Raw genomic sequence first — 13577 nt, 5'->3', positions numbered from 1 at the left:
ACAATAGGTACAGAGGCCACAGTGTTTGTACTTGAGAACTTTTTAGAGTTATATTGTGGGAAATAATGAGTCTAGTGATGTAGGTTGTCACTATTTCATTGTGAGCCTTCATTTTTCCAAGGCAAAATCTTTTGAATATTAGCTACAACTCTCAATAGAGTGTTATTTATTCTTTTTCTATAATACTATTGTCAATAGAACTTTAAAATTTTTTTTTAGTTGTAGATGGTCATAACACCTTTATTTTATTTTTATGTGATGCTGAGGATCTAACCCAATGCCTTCCACATGTGAGGCGAGCGCTCTACCACTGAGTTACAACCTCAGCTCAATAGAACTTTCTTATAGATGGAAATGTTCTGTATCTGTGTTGTCAAAGACGACAGCCACCAGCCACATATACTGTTATTGAGTACTTGAAATGTGTATGACTGAGAAACTGAAACTTTAAAATGAAATGCAAATAGTCACATGTGGCTTGTGGCTCTCTTGTCTTTATTAGACAGCACATCTCTAGAATGCAACTGAGTGCCTGGTTCTCACTCTCTCTCTCTTTTGGTACTGGGGATTGAACCAGGGATGTATACCACTGAGCTACATCCCAAGTCCTTTTTATTTTTTATTTTGAGACAGAGTTTTTTTTTTTTTTTTTTTTTTAAATATTTATTTTCTAGTTCTCGGCGGACACAACATCTTTGTTGGTATGTGGTGCTGAGGATCGAACCCGGGCCGCACGCATGCCAGGCGAGCGCGCTACCACTTGAGCCACATCCCCAGCCCCTTGAGACAGAGTTTTGCTAAATTGCTGAGGTTCTCACAAAGTTGTCCAGGCTAGCATTGAAAGTGTGATCCTCCTACATTAGCCTTCCACATTCCTAGGATTACAGGTGTGTACCACTGAATCCGGCTTTCTAGTGCACTGTTTTTCTAAGGAAGTGCAAATTGCAGCTGCCCAGGGAAAGGATGAGTGTACACCAGTGTATTTGACCTTACAGAATGAATCCCTCCTCTGTATCTATGCCTAGGCCTCTCAGGGGGAATGTCTCTCTTGCTTTTCCTTTCTGTGAGCAATAGAGCTCATATGGCTGGCTTATACACCTTTAAGTGTTTCCGGCGTTATGGGATTTAACCCTTGTCAGGTTTACAGGATTTTTTCTCCCAGACCAAATCCATGCTAAGAGTGTAAAGTGGTGCCTAGGTATGGTGCTGAGGATCAAAACTGTAATCCCAGCAACTCAGGAGGCTGAAGCAGGAAGGTGGCAAGTTTGAGCCCAGACTGGGCAACTTAGTGAGCCCCTGTCTCAAAATTTTAAAAAAGGGGTTGGGGATGTAGCTCAGTGGTTAAAGTCTCCTGAATTCAACCCCCAGCACAAAAACAAACAAACAAACAAACAAACAAACAAAGTGTGGTATCTGAAAATAGAAAGCTTTGAAATGCTAACTGAATTTTACTGTAAATAAAATTGTCTCTAAGGAGGGTGCTGCTGTGCACTGCACTGCTCCCTCCTCTTCTGGATGTGTGAGGTTCTTGAGTATGAACTGCAGAGTGGCAGGAGCTGGAACAGAGGTGGCGTTGGTGTGGAATTCACAGTGGGATTTCACTTACGCAAGTGCTCAAGCACTTGTGAGAGGTTAGAATTAGCTATTTTAGTGAGATGTTAAAGTGTAAGTTCTTTCACCAAATAAATTGATGTGCTCAGGATGAGGGAAAGAAATGGGTAAACCAGAGATAGTGCTGGCAGGTCGGAGCTAATGATATAAGCTTACTCATTTGAGATAATACATTTCAGACATTTAGTGCAGCAGTGCTAAATTGATATAAATTATAGGTATATACCTCTCTTCTGCGTCCTGCTCGGGGGTGGTGGTGGTGGAGGAGGAGGAGGAGGAAATGGGGTTCCCCTTGGTGGAATGGGCTGGCTGAGAAATAAAAGCTAAGAAAAACAGAACAACAAAAAAAACCACAGGACACAGAAAGTAGTTTCAAAAGCTGGGGCAGGACAGGCAAGCATAGATAGCTTCTATGCTATGGCAAAATGAAGCCCGTGCCTGTTTTATTTATATGGGGAAACATCAAAGGCCTTCCATAGACTGTGCTTCACCAAAAAAAAGGTTAAAGATGGACTGTTCAGTTCCCATCAGGTTATACCCATCTCCGTAGCTACTGAGGTATCTTCCTAACAGAGTAGAGATAAAGGTCATGTCCATTGGGCAATCTATTGTTGTGAAAGAGCCATGGATAGTTCGCAATGCCAAACCTAAATCTCCCTGGCTACCATACCGAGAGAAGATCCTCATGAAATTTATGGATGGCTTCTGGCATATACCCATATATGCATACAAATATGTTTAAAATATAAATTTAAAACTTTAGATTGTAGCTGGGTGTGGTGGTGCACTCCTGTAATCCCAGCCACTTGGGAGGCTGAGGCAGGAGGATTGCAAGTTCAAAGCCAGCATTGGCAAAAGCGAGGCACTAAGCAACTCGTGAGACCCTGTCTTTAAATAAAATACAAAATAGGGCTGGAGATGTGGCTCAGTGGTGGAGTGCCACAGTGTTCAATCCCTAATACCTCTCCAAAACACAAAACAAAACAAAACAGCAACAACAAAAAACCTTTTAGATTATAGTCTAGTCATTTGCATTGATATGGAAGTTACTAGTTACCAGAAAACATATAATATGTAAACACATAAACATACTTTGTAACCAGTAAAGTCAATGCCAGACTTGTTTGTCATCATTCATTCAAAATACATTGAACAGTTACTATGCAAAGTATTGGGGCTTCTGAGAAGCTTAAGATCAACTATGGTTTTCCAAGGATTTTTTTTTTTGTATGTGTGTGTGTGTGTGTGTGTGTGTGAGTATGTGCATGTGGTGCTGGGATCAAATCCAGGGCATTGTGCATGCTAAGCATGTATTCTACTACTGGGTTACACCTTGTTATAATTGTTTTATCTCAATTAATTTTGCCTTTTCTAGAATTTCAAATAAATGAAATTGTACAGTATGCATCCTGGTGTCATTTATATATTTTTGAACAGCTAATACATTCATAAGCTTGAAAATTGAAAAGGTACAATTTTAAAACTTTTGGGCATACAGTAAAAAGTCTCCTTTCTACCACTGACCACTAGTCACTCACTCTTCCTACCCTTTTTTCCCTGTGGTACTGGGATTGAACCCAAGGCCTTGTACATGCTAATTGCTCTACCAATGAACCATATCTCCAGTCCTTTTTAATTTTGAGACAAGGTCTTACTAGGTTGCTCAGGCTGGCCTCAAATCTATGATACTCTTGCTTTAGTCTCCCAAGTAGCTGGGATTATAGGCATGTGACACTAAGCCTGGGTCAGTCTTCCTCTCTAGAAGCAACAGATGTTAATTAGTTTCATGTGGGCTCATCCCATAGTTCTTATTATGAATTCAGGATTTTATACAAGGTGCTTTGAAAACTTGTTTTTAAAGGTTACTCAAAGAATCTTGTGACAGCCTAGCAAAAATAATATAAAATGTTTTAAAATAACTGGAGTTCTTTTTCAACTCTGATTCCAAATGTCAAATTGTGATATTTTTACCTGTGACTTAGGTAACCTTTAAGCCACATCAAGTTTAAGTTCTAGCACCTATGATTCTTATTCATTGAACAAATATGTGTTGAACAAATATAAAAATATACCTGTGAATCAAATAAAATCAAGTGTTGGCCTTATGGAGATGTCTAGCAGGAGAAAGGAAAATTCACCAAGTAGTTACACAGTTACAGTTTCACACAAAGTGATAAAAGTAAGGGATCAACATAGGAGGGAGGTCAGAAGATAACTTCCCAGAAGTAGAGGCTAAGAATGAAAGTTGGAAGAAATTTCTAGGCACAGAACAAAGTGAGGGCAAACCCATTGGAAGAGTATAGTAGGAGAATAGAAGAGGCCAGTGTGCCTGAAGCAGAGAGAGCAGGATGGAATGTGATATGAATGCTAAGAAGAAATGGACAGATGGGCAAGGGGCCTGACCTGCAGGGGTTTGATTAGTTTGGAAAGCTGTTAAAGTGGTTTATGCTGGGAAGTGACAGGGACACATTGTGTGTGTGTGTGTGTGTGTGCGTGTGTGTGTGTGTGTGTGTTTGGTACCAGGGATTGTTGAGCCTAAGGGCGCTTAAACACTGAGACACATCCTCAGCCCTTTTTATTTTGTATTTTGTGACAGGGTCTTGCTAAGTTAATTAGGGCCTCCCTAAATTGTTGAGGCTGGCTTTGAACTCTGGATCTTCCTGTCTCAGTCTCCCAAATCATTGGGATTTCAGGAGTGTGCCACTATGCCCAGCCAATGTACTGCATTTTGAAAAGGCTAATCACTCTGTTATGTGAAGAGGTTTAAAGGGGGCCTGGAGGGAATATGGATAATTAGAAGATTAAGTCAGTGGTCTATTTCCACCTCCCAGTTTAGACCAGGGTGGTGATGGAGGAGACAGAAGAGGTCAGATTCAAGGAACATTTGGCAGGTAAAAATCAACAGGATTTGCTGATAGACTGACTATAGGAAGGAAATGTAGATCATCCAGGTTGTCTGAATTTTCTTTTCTTCTTTTTTTTTTAATGCAAGGTGGATTAGATTACAAATAAATTGAGTGAAACTGACTGTAAATAATAGCATGACCTAAAGTCATGCAAAAATTTGCCTCAGATTACTTTCAAAGTTTCAACGTTTTTAGCTGGGGGGAGGACATGGTTTTACTTCCTATTTCTTGTTATTTCCTAATCTTGTTGAAAAATTAGTTTTTTTCCCCCCGAAATGCTTATTACTGTGAAGTCCCTTGTCTTATAAATTTAAATTAGAAAATAACCGGTTATTTAATTTCCAGAGAAATAATTTTGGAGGTGTATATCTGGTACTATCATTTTTGTCACTTCCAAATGTATAAAGGCAGTAGTTTATAATGACTCTTGCCTCAAAGTCATTGTTTTTCTTTCCTGCTTCTCCTGGGGTAGGACCAGAATTAATATATGTAAAATAATATATTTTCCCCCATCCTGTCCCAAACTATATATTCCTTCTAAGAATTTCTTCGTTGATTTTGGATGGTTGCCCGGCAAGATCTCATATACGTGTGCCCACGTTTTGCCCTCTGCTGGACTGTACATAAACCCAGTGTGTCCAGACGACTGATGGAAATGGGTCTAATAATCACAGGGAACATTTACATGTTGATTAATGGTTTTAAGTGTGACCTAAGGTCGCATCTCGGAGGACTCGCGGGGGGCCTTTCGAAGCCTGCGCGTCTCCACCGCGTGCCCCAGGCCTGGAAGACAGGCGCGTGGGCGGTGCGGCAGAGTGAGGCCCGCAGCCCTCCGCGCCGGGTGGCTTACCGCCCCGAGGGGGTGTGTCCTCTGCAGCTTTAACATCGAAGGGGCGGTTCAAGTGACGAGGGAAGTCAGCATTTTGCAGAGCCGAGGGCTGGTGCTCTGAAAGAGGGGCGGAGGACAGAGGGATTTCCCCGCCCCCGCTCCACTCGGTCCAATCCCTTCGGCTTCTGCTTTTTTTTTTTTTTTTTCCAACCCGCCGGGCCCCTAACCTGCTCGAACCCATTATGCGGTAGAGGCGGTCGGGTCTCTTTAAGGCCCTGCCGCGCCTGCGCCTTGGGCTTTCCTGACGCGGCCGCGCCGGACCCCGGCGGAGCTGACGAGCGGGCAGGCTTGGGGCTGGGCGGTGGAGTCGGCGGCTTTGCCCAGCGGGGTGGGTGAGAGTCGCGAGGCGGCCCTGAGTTCCGGAGTGAGAGCCGTGCATCTGAGAACGCGGGGAAAGCGGCGCGCGGAGTCGGGAGCAGGGCCGAGGCGGCGCGGCTGCCGGCTGGATGGGAAGTTAATGTTTACGGCGAAGTCCACCCAACGTTTCCAAGGTGAGGGGCACTGCGCCAGGCCGGGCGGGCCTCGAGTCCCGGTTCTGCGGAGCGTACAGCTGGGCCAAGGGGCGGCGAACGCGGACAGCCGCCAAACTTGCCGCGCAAGCGGGAGGGCGGGCGGGCGCGTCCGGCCCCGCCGGGGCCTAAGTTCCTTGGGTTCGCCTTTTCGCCACTCGCTGTCGCAGGCGACCCTCCTCCTGTGGGCGCGGGGGCAGAAACTCGCCGGCCCATCTTCTTGTGGAGTTCGCGGGAGGTGGAGGGACGGACCGGCTTCGGGGGGTACTTCCTCCCGCATCCTTTGGGGGATAGTGACAATTCTTGTCTGCCCGGAGGCCAGAGTGGGTTCCTTCTCTGCAACCTGAGGGGCGCGACCGTCCGCTCCCCTTACCTGCAAAGTTGCTGTCTGTATTTGACCTCCGGGATTTTGCGCTTGTCGGTCGCTCCAGGCAGGTGATGGGAAAGCCTGGTATGCCAGGTGACTGACTCCTAAGGATGCAGTTAAGGTGCGTTAGTAACCAACACTGAATCACCTTATGACTAGCGGGGCAAGCCTCAGATTAACCGCAGGATTTCCGGTAGTTGGATTGTGGTGTTGGTGTCGGCTTTAGAGTTGCTGTGATTTCTCTTAGATCATCTCAGGTGGCATCTTTTCACCAAATAGTTAGCCAACACTTTCGGAAGGTTTCCCCTATCCATACTATTAAAGGTGGTTTTCAAAAACAGCAGCGTTTTCTTGCAAAGATATCTTTTCCTTGGGTTACAGTGTAAAATAATAAACTCCATTCTTTGCTGAAAGAATGAATTCTAGTGCTTCTTGAAGTTAGAGAAAAATGATCTGTTGATAGTTTTTATCTTTGTTTCTGGGCTGGGTTTTATTAGCTTTCTTTTTTTTTTTAATTTTATTCGTAAAGTTTCATCAGTGTACCAAACTTTTTTTCCCCCCAATTCTAGTATGCTGACTTTTTAAGATCTCTGCCAACTATGTGTCAAATCTTAGAAAACTTATTGAAATATAATATGCGGAAAAAGTTAACAATCCTAAGTGTACAGGTAATGAGTTTTTACTAAGTGAGCATCACAGATCAAGAAATAGAACATTATTAGGTTGGAGTGTATACCAAAAAGTGGAATTGTTGGCTTTTGAGTCATATTAATGCTAAAATTTTAGTCACTTTAGGATATTTTCCCAAAGTGATTGTACCAATAAGCAGGGAGTGATATATATTCCAGTTACCTCAAGTCCTTATTGATTGTTGCTATTCTCATAGAGGTGCAGCACTATATCATTGTAGCTTTATTTTACATTTTCCTGGTGATTGAGGTTGTGCATCCTTTATTGGCCATCCATATATGTCTTTTGTGAAGTCTCTGTTAATAATAAGTTTTTATTGTATGCTTATTTTTGTATTGATTTGTACTTTTTATTTTTTGCGGTACCTCCCATGCTAGGGAGAGCACTCTACCACTGAGTTACATTCCCAGCCCCCATTTATAATTTTGTTGGAGGGAGGGGTACTCAGGATTTAATCCAGGGGCACTTTACCACTGAGCTACATCCCTAGCCCTTTAAATTTTTTTTTTTTTTTTTTTTTTTTTTGAGACAGGCTCTTGCTAAGTTGCTGAGACTGGCCTTGAACTTGGGGATCTTCCTGCTTCAGCTTCCTGAGCTGCTGAGATTATAGGCCTGTGCCCTGGCACCATGCTCCATTTGTAATTCTTTATTCTGGTTATGAGTCCTTTCCCTTTCCCTCTCTCTGTATGTATGTGAATTATGTATTTATGTGTGTGTGTATACACATACATGCCCATTTATGTATTTCTCTTTTTCCTCTTCTTATTTTGCCATTTCATATTTCATATATATTTATGTTTCAATGGTGCTGGATATTGAATTCAGGGTCTGGGGCATGCTGGGCAGGCATTACCACTGAGTTATCTATACCTTTTGCCCTGCCTTTTCATTCCTTTAATGGTGTTTTTTCATGAATAGTCTTAATTAAAAATTTTTTTTTTTAGTTGTAGATGGACATAGTATCTTTAATTTATTCATTTATGTGGTGCTGAGGCTCAAACCCAGTGCTTCACACGTGCCAGGCAAGCGCTCTACCACTGAGCCCAATCCCAGCTCCATGAATAGTTTAAAATTTTTTTAAATATTTATTTTTTAGTTGTTGATGGACACAATACCTTTATTTTATTTGGTGCTGAGGCTCGAACCCAGAGCCTCCGATGTGCTAGGTGAGCATTCTACCCCTGAGCCACAACCACAGCCCCAATAATTTTTATTTTGATGCAAGATATTTTATCAGTCTTTTTCTTTATGGTTACTTATTTTTTGTATCCTGTTTTAAAAGTCTGTACCTACCCTAAGAATATGAAGATATTTTCCCATGTTACATTATAGAAATTCTCTTTTATTTTTCTTATTTAAGGCATACATAATAGTGAATTCTAGATGGATTGTAGTAGTCAATATGCAATTTTTACTCTATTATTGTATATTTGACACAGCATCTCTTATTAAAAATGCCACCTTTCTGCACTGTGTGGCACTTCTTTTCACAAACAGATGATTGGACTGGGTAGCCTGGTGATAGAGCCCACGTTTAGCATGCGTGGGGCCTGGATTTGAATCCTAGTGACACAAACAACAAAAATAAATCAGATGACCATATAAATGTGGGTCTGTTTCTGGACATTCCATTCTGTTTCATTTGTCTGTTATCTTTGTACTAATATCACTGTATTAATGTAACTCTGAAATTGGCCTTGGTATATGGTGGGATAAACACTCCAACTTTGTTTTGTTTCTTAAGATTGTCTGGTTTGGGCTGGGGTTGTGGCTCAGTGCTAGAGCACTTGCCTAGCATGTGTGAGGCTTTGGGTTTGATTCTCAGCACTGCATCTAAATAAATAAAGTCCATTGACAACTAAAAATAAAAACAAAAAAAGATTGCCTGGATTGCTCTTGGCTCAGAATTTCCATGTTTCAGAATCTGCTTGTCAGTTTGAATAAATTTTGAAATTGGAATTAAAGCTATATATCAACTTGGGAAGAATTGATATTTTAACAGTGTTGAATTCTTCATTTTATGAATGTGGCATATTTTTCCATTTATTTTGGTCTTTCCAAATTTCACTGGGTAATGTTTTATAGTTCTCTGTGGAAGCCCAGCACATCTTATGTCATTACTTAGATATTTGATGTTTTTTGATGTTGTTGTTAATGATATTAAAAACACTTGTGGCAAGCATATAGACATGTAGCTGATATTTTTTCTTTGATTTAGATGCCCTTTTTGCATGTAACCAAACCAATTTCCATTATAGAACTTCTTCTAATAGAGGACGGTGGTCTTTAATTTTTAGTTCTCCAACTAGACTATAAACTCAAGAATAGTGGTGGTACATACCTAGAATTCCAGCAATTTGGGAGGCCGAGGCAACAGGAAAATTGCAAGTTCCAGGCCAGCAAAGATGCTGTCTCAAAAAATAGAAAGGGCTGGTAGCTCGCTGGTAGATAGCCCCTGGGTTTAGTTCCAAGTACCTAAATCAACCAATCAAATTGGGAGTGCGGGACAGTGTACAGTGGTCTCCCTTTATCCACTGTGTTATGTTCTGAGGTTTCAGTTGCCCTTGGTCAACCAGAGTATGAAAATATTACATGAAAAAAGCCCAGAATTGAGCAATTTATAAGTTTTAAACTTCATGTTATTTTAAGTAGCATGATGAAATATCAAGCTGACCTGCTCCATCTAAGTGGGATGTGAATCATCCCTTTATTCAGCATCTCCAGGCTGTTTACTCCGTTAGTCACTTAGTAGCCCTTTGGATTATCAGATTGACTATCTTGGTATTACAGTGCTTGTGTTCTTCAAGGGCCCCTTGTTTTATCTCAGACTGGCCCCTAGTACAAGAGTAGTGATACTGGCAATTTGGATATGCTAAAGCAAAACAGGAAAGTACCTTTGTATGAAAAGCTACAAATTCTTGACTTAATAAGAAAAAAAATCATATAATGAAGTTGCTAAGATCTACAGTAAGAACAAATCTATTTGTAAAATTGCAAAGGAAAAAGAAATTTGTGTTAGTTTTGCAGTAGCAATTCAAAACAGCAAAAGCTACAGCCATGTGTATGATAAGTGCTTAGTTAGGGTAGACGATGGATTAAATTATAGGGTGGAAAATGGATTGCTGAGATTTCAGGTGTCTATTAGAGGTCTCGGAATGTATCCCCTGTTGATAGGGGAGCAGTACTGTTATGCCTGCATTCTAATGTTTGAGAGCTGGATAAAGGAAGTGAGCTATGGGTGGAGGCTATTCAATAAAAACACTTCTGCTTAATCCTTTGGCTTTAAATTTTGATCCTCACTCTATTCTTGAGTCTGGAGTCTCTCCAGATCAGGTTTCTTAGAATAAATTATGAAATTATAGGGATGGTAGTAAAAAAGGGAACCTAGAGGACCCAATTGTGCCTTATATAGACTTTAAATATCTTGTCTTCTCTTTAGGCTCAGGCCCCTCCAACACTAACCTGGAGATTTCCAGGTCCGATCCTCTCTGGGGCTGTGTGTGTGAGCCAGTTAACCTACTTCTTGTCCATAGTCCCTTTTGTAGGTTGATGGTTTCGGTTTCCTTCCCTCTGTTCAGACAGCACCTCCCCTCTCTTTTTTAAAATTTATTTTTTTTAAAAAAAACCTTTTTATGGTTGTAGATGGATAGCATAGCTTTATTTTATTTGTTTATTTTTATGCGGTACTAAGGATTGAACCCAATGCCTCATAAATGCTAGACAAGTGCTCTGCCATTGAGCTACAACTCCAGCCCTCATCTCTTCTTGTTTCATGAAAATCATATTTTCTCTCTTCTATCTTGAGGATGTTAAAGAGAGTTTCTTTAAAGCTTTCTTTGCATAGTGTGTTTCTTCTAACTTATTTTTCAATTTGGTATAGCCTTGTTAGTAGAGGCCCTCCTCAGAGGTCTGACTGGTAATCCTTTTTTTGTATGTGCATGTAGGAAGGTAACAGCTTATTGGAAGTTCTGAGCTAATAAATAGGACTAACTTCCAGTTTACTCTATAATCTGGATCTGAAATACTGGTTCTCAACTTTGGCTGCACATTATGATTACATGGAAAGCTTTAAAAAAAATATCCTTGCTGCTGGGTGCAGTGGCACACATGGCTTGGGAGACTAAGGCAGGAGGATTGTAAGTTCAAAGCCAGTCTCAGCAAAATCAAGGCTGCTAAGCAACTCAGTGAGATCCTGTCTCTAAACAAAATACAAAATAAGGCTAGAGATGAGGCTCAGTGGTCGAGTGCTCCTCCGTTCAATCCCCCTTACCCCCCAAATAAATAAATAAATAAATAAACCCTTGCTGCTGTTAGACCAAATACAAAAGGAATTCTTGGGGTAGGACCCCAGTAGCAGTATTATTAGAAAATGTAGATGTTGTTATATATAATAAAATGCACAGAATTTAAGAATATAGTTTGGTGATTTTTACCATGTAACTAACAAGACTTAAAGCATAGTGAATATCTTAAAAAATACATTCACTTGCCTTTTTTCTATGACACTACTCCTTGCCCAGAGGCAACTGTTATTCTGATTATCATCTCCATCAATAAATAGTATTTTATTTATTTATTTATTTTTTTGTGTGTGTGTCAGGGTTTGAACTCTGAGGCACTCGAACACTAAGCCACATCCCAGCCCTCTTTTGTATTTTATTTAGAGACAGGGTCTCACTGAGTTGTTTAGTGCCTCTCTGTTGCTGAGGCTGGTTTTGAACTTGAGATCCTCCTGCCTCAGCCTCCCAAGCTGCTGGGACTATAGGCCTGTGCCACTGTGCCCGGCTTAATAGTAGTATTTCAAATATTTATTTATGTATGTATTTACACAGTATTGGAGATTGAACTCAGGGCCTCATGCATGCTAGACCAGCACTCTGCCACTGAGCTATACCCCGGCCCAGACATCAATACTTTTTTAAAGCTTCCCTAGTGATTCCAGTGTGTGCCCAAGATTGAAAAACCAGTGATTGGTTGGACCATTTGATGTTGGCTCTAGTTTTTGTGCCTTTTATTTTGGCCTGGTTACATTTTCCAGAGAGCACAGTGGTGCACACCTGTAATTCCAACGACTTGGGAGATTGAGGTAGGAGGATGGCAAGTTTGAGGTCAGTTGCAGGAACCTTGCAAGACTCTTAGCAACTTAGTGAGATCCTGTCTCGAAATAAAAAATAAAAAGGAATGGGAATTTAGCTCAGTGGTAAAGTGCCTATGAGTTCAATCCGTAGCACCCAAAAGCAAAACAAAACAAGATTTCCCTGAGGGTATTTTAGTTTTCTGCTTGGAAGGTTGAAAGTCTAGTTTCCAGTGATCTGGGAACTCAGGAAAAGAGGACTGGGTAATGAGCTATGGAGCATTTTGTATGTAGAGTCATGTAATTTTTTTTTTTTTTTTTGGTTAGGTTACCTGTGTCTTTCCACCATATATGGTTTATATTCTCAGGATAATAAATCTCTAGTTTGTTGCTACACTGAAGATGGGGCCATTTAGCAGCTTGATGGAGATCTAAGTTTCCAGCTGTTCAACTTTCACCTGATCCTTTCTTATTAACATCTCCCCTCCCCTGTTCCAGAGCCTTTTGAGGATTTATTGATGTAATTTGATGTGTTCTCAGTTGTCAGCCCTACTGTCTTAGAATTTGGCCTTACAAGTCAATTATCCAACTTATTTCTAGCTTTCAAAACTTTGTTGTCTCTTTTTCCGTTTTTCCTGTCCTTACGGTTCATGTTCTAAAACATCAAAACAACAACAAAGCTTTCTTTATCCTTGTTATAGTAGAGTTGTGGGAGGAAGCAAAATTAGGTGTGTGTGTTCAGTTTATATCTTAACCTGGATGTCCACCATCTGCTTTCCATTATACAAAAATGTGTTGCCATCTGTCTTCCTATGTTGACTCCTTATGGATTGTACCTTTTTTCCATACAGTTAGCTACGGAGAGTGCCAAGAGGGAGAGGACCTAAATATTGGATCAATCTGTCATTCCTTTAGATGTCCCAAATTCTTTTTTAGAAGTACTCATTGTCCCAGAATCTTAGAATCTCAGAATTTGAAATGATTTTAAAGATAATCAGCTTAATGAGCTATCTGGTATTTTCTATAAAATTATTGTCTATCCTAAAATGTGAGAAACTCATGCTAAGAGATGAGTAACTAGAGAAATAGATTGGGCAATGAATGTCTGAATGGGGTCTAGAAATTCATGTGTGTGTTAAACATTAAATGGATAAATAATAAATCTTATGTATTTGTAGTATATAATAAAATTTATTAAAAAAGTCATGATAGTTTTGTCATTTCAGTTAATAATACCTAAGTTCACCTACTGTAATAGGGATAAGTAGAACCTATAATTTTTTATTTAGAAAAAAAATTTTTGTACCAGAAAAAAATTGGAAACTATTGTTAGAGTTGTATAGATCTTAGTTTATAGTTAAAAGAAAATTATAAATCAAAACCATCCATTAAAGCCTCTATGTTAAGTACTTCTAATAACTTGGTTATTTTTTTGCCAATCTATGTTTTTATTTTCTTTAGAACTAAGTCAGTAGGTTACCAAATGCTGCTCTTTGAGACAGTTTTTAGCCCTAAAGTTCATGTTGAAATG

General features: G+C 40.4%; 1 protein-coding gene across 1 annotated transcript in view; it reads left to right on the top strand.

Annotated features, from left to right (window-relative positions):
- Nucleotides 1-5657: 5657 nt before the first annotated feature.
- Evi5 (ecotropic viral integration site 5) overlaps nucleotides 5658-13577 on the top strand; it is a 210497-nt gene continuing 202577 nt past the window's right edge. Inside the window, exon 1 of the mRNA XM_026403112.2 lies at nucleotides 5658-5897. The gene's annotated coding sequence lies outside the window, so the exon portion shown is untranslated. The remainder of the gene's footprint in view (nucleotides 5898-13577) is intronic.

The sequence above is a fragment of the Urocitellus parryii genome, chromosome 11 (assembly GCF_045843805.1).
Source record: "Urocitellus parryii isolate mUroPar1 chromosome 11, mUroPar1.hap1, whole genome shotgun sequence".
Classification (NCBI taxonomy): domain Eukaryota; kingdom Metazoa; phylum Chordata; class Mammalia; order Rodentia; family Sciuridae; genus Urocitellus; species Urocitellus parryii.
The sequence above is the reverse complement of the archived record's forward strand: the minus strand, read 5'-3'. Positions and strand labels throughout refer to the sequence as shown.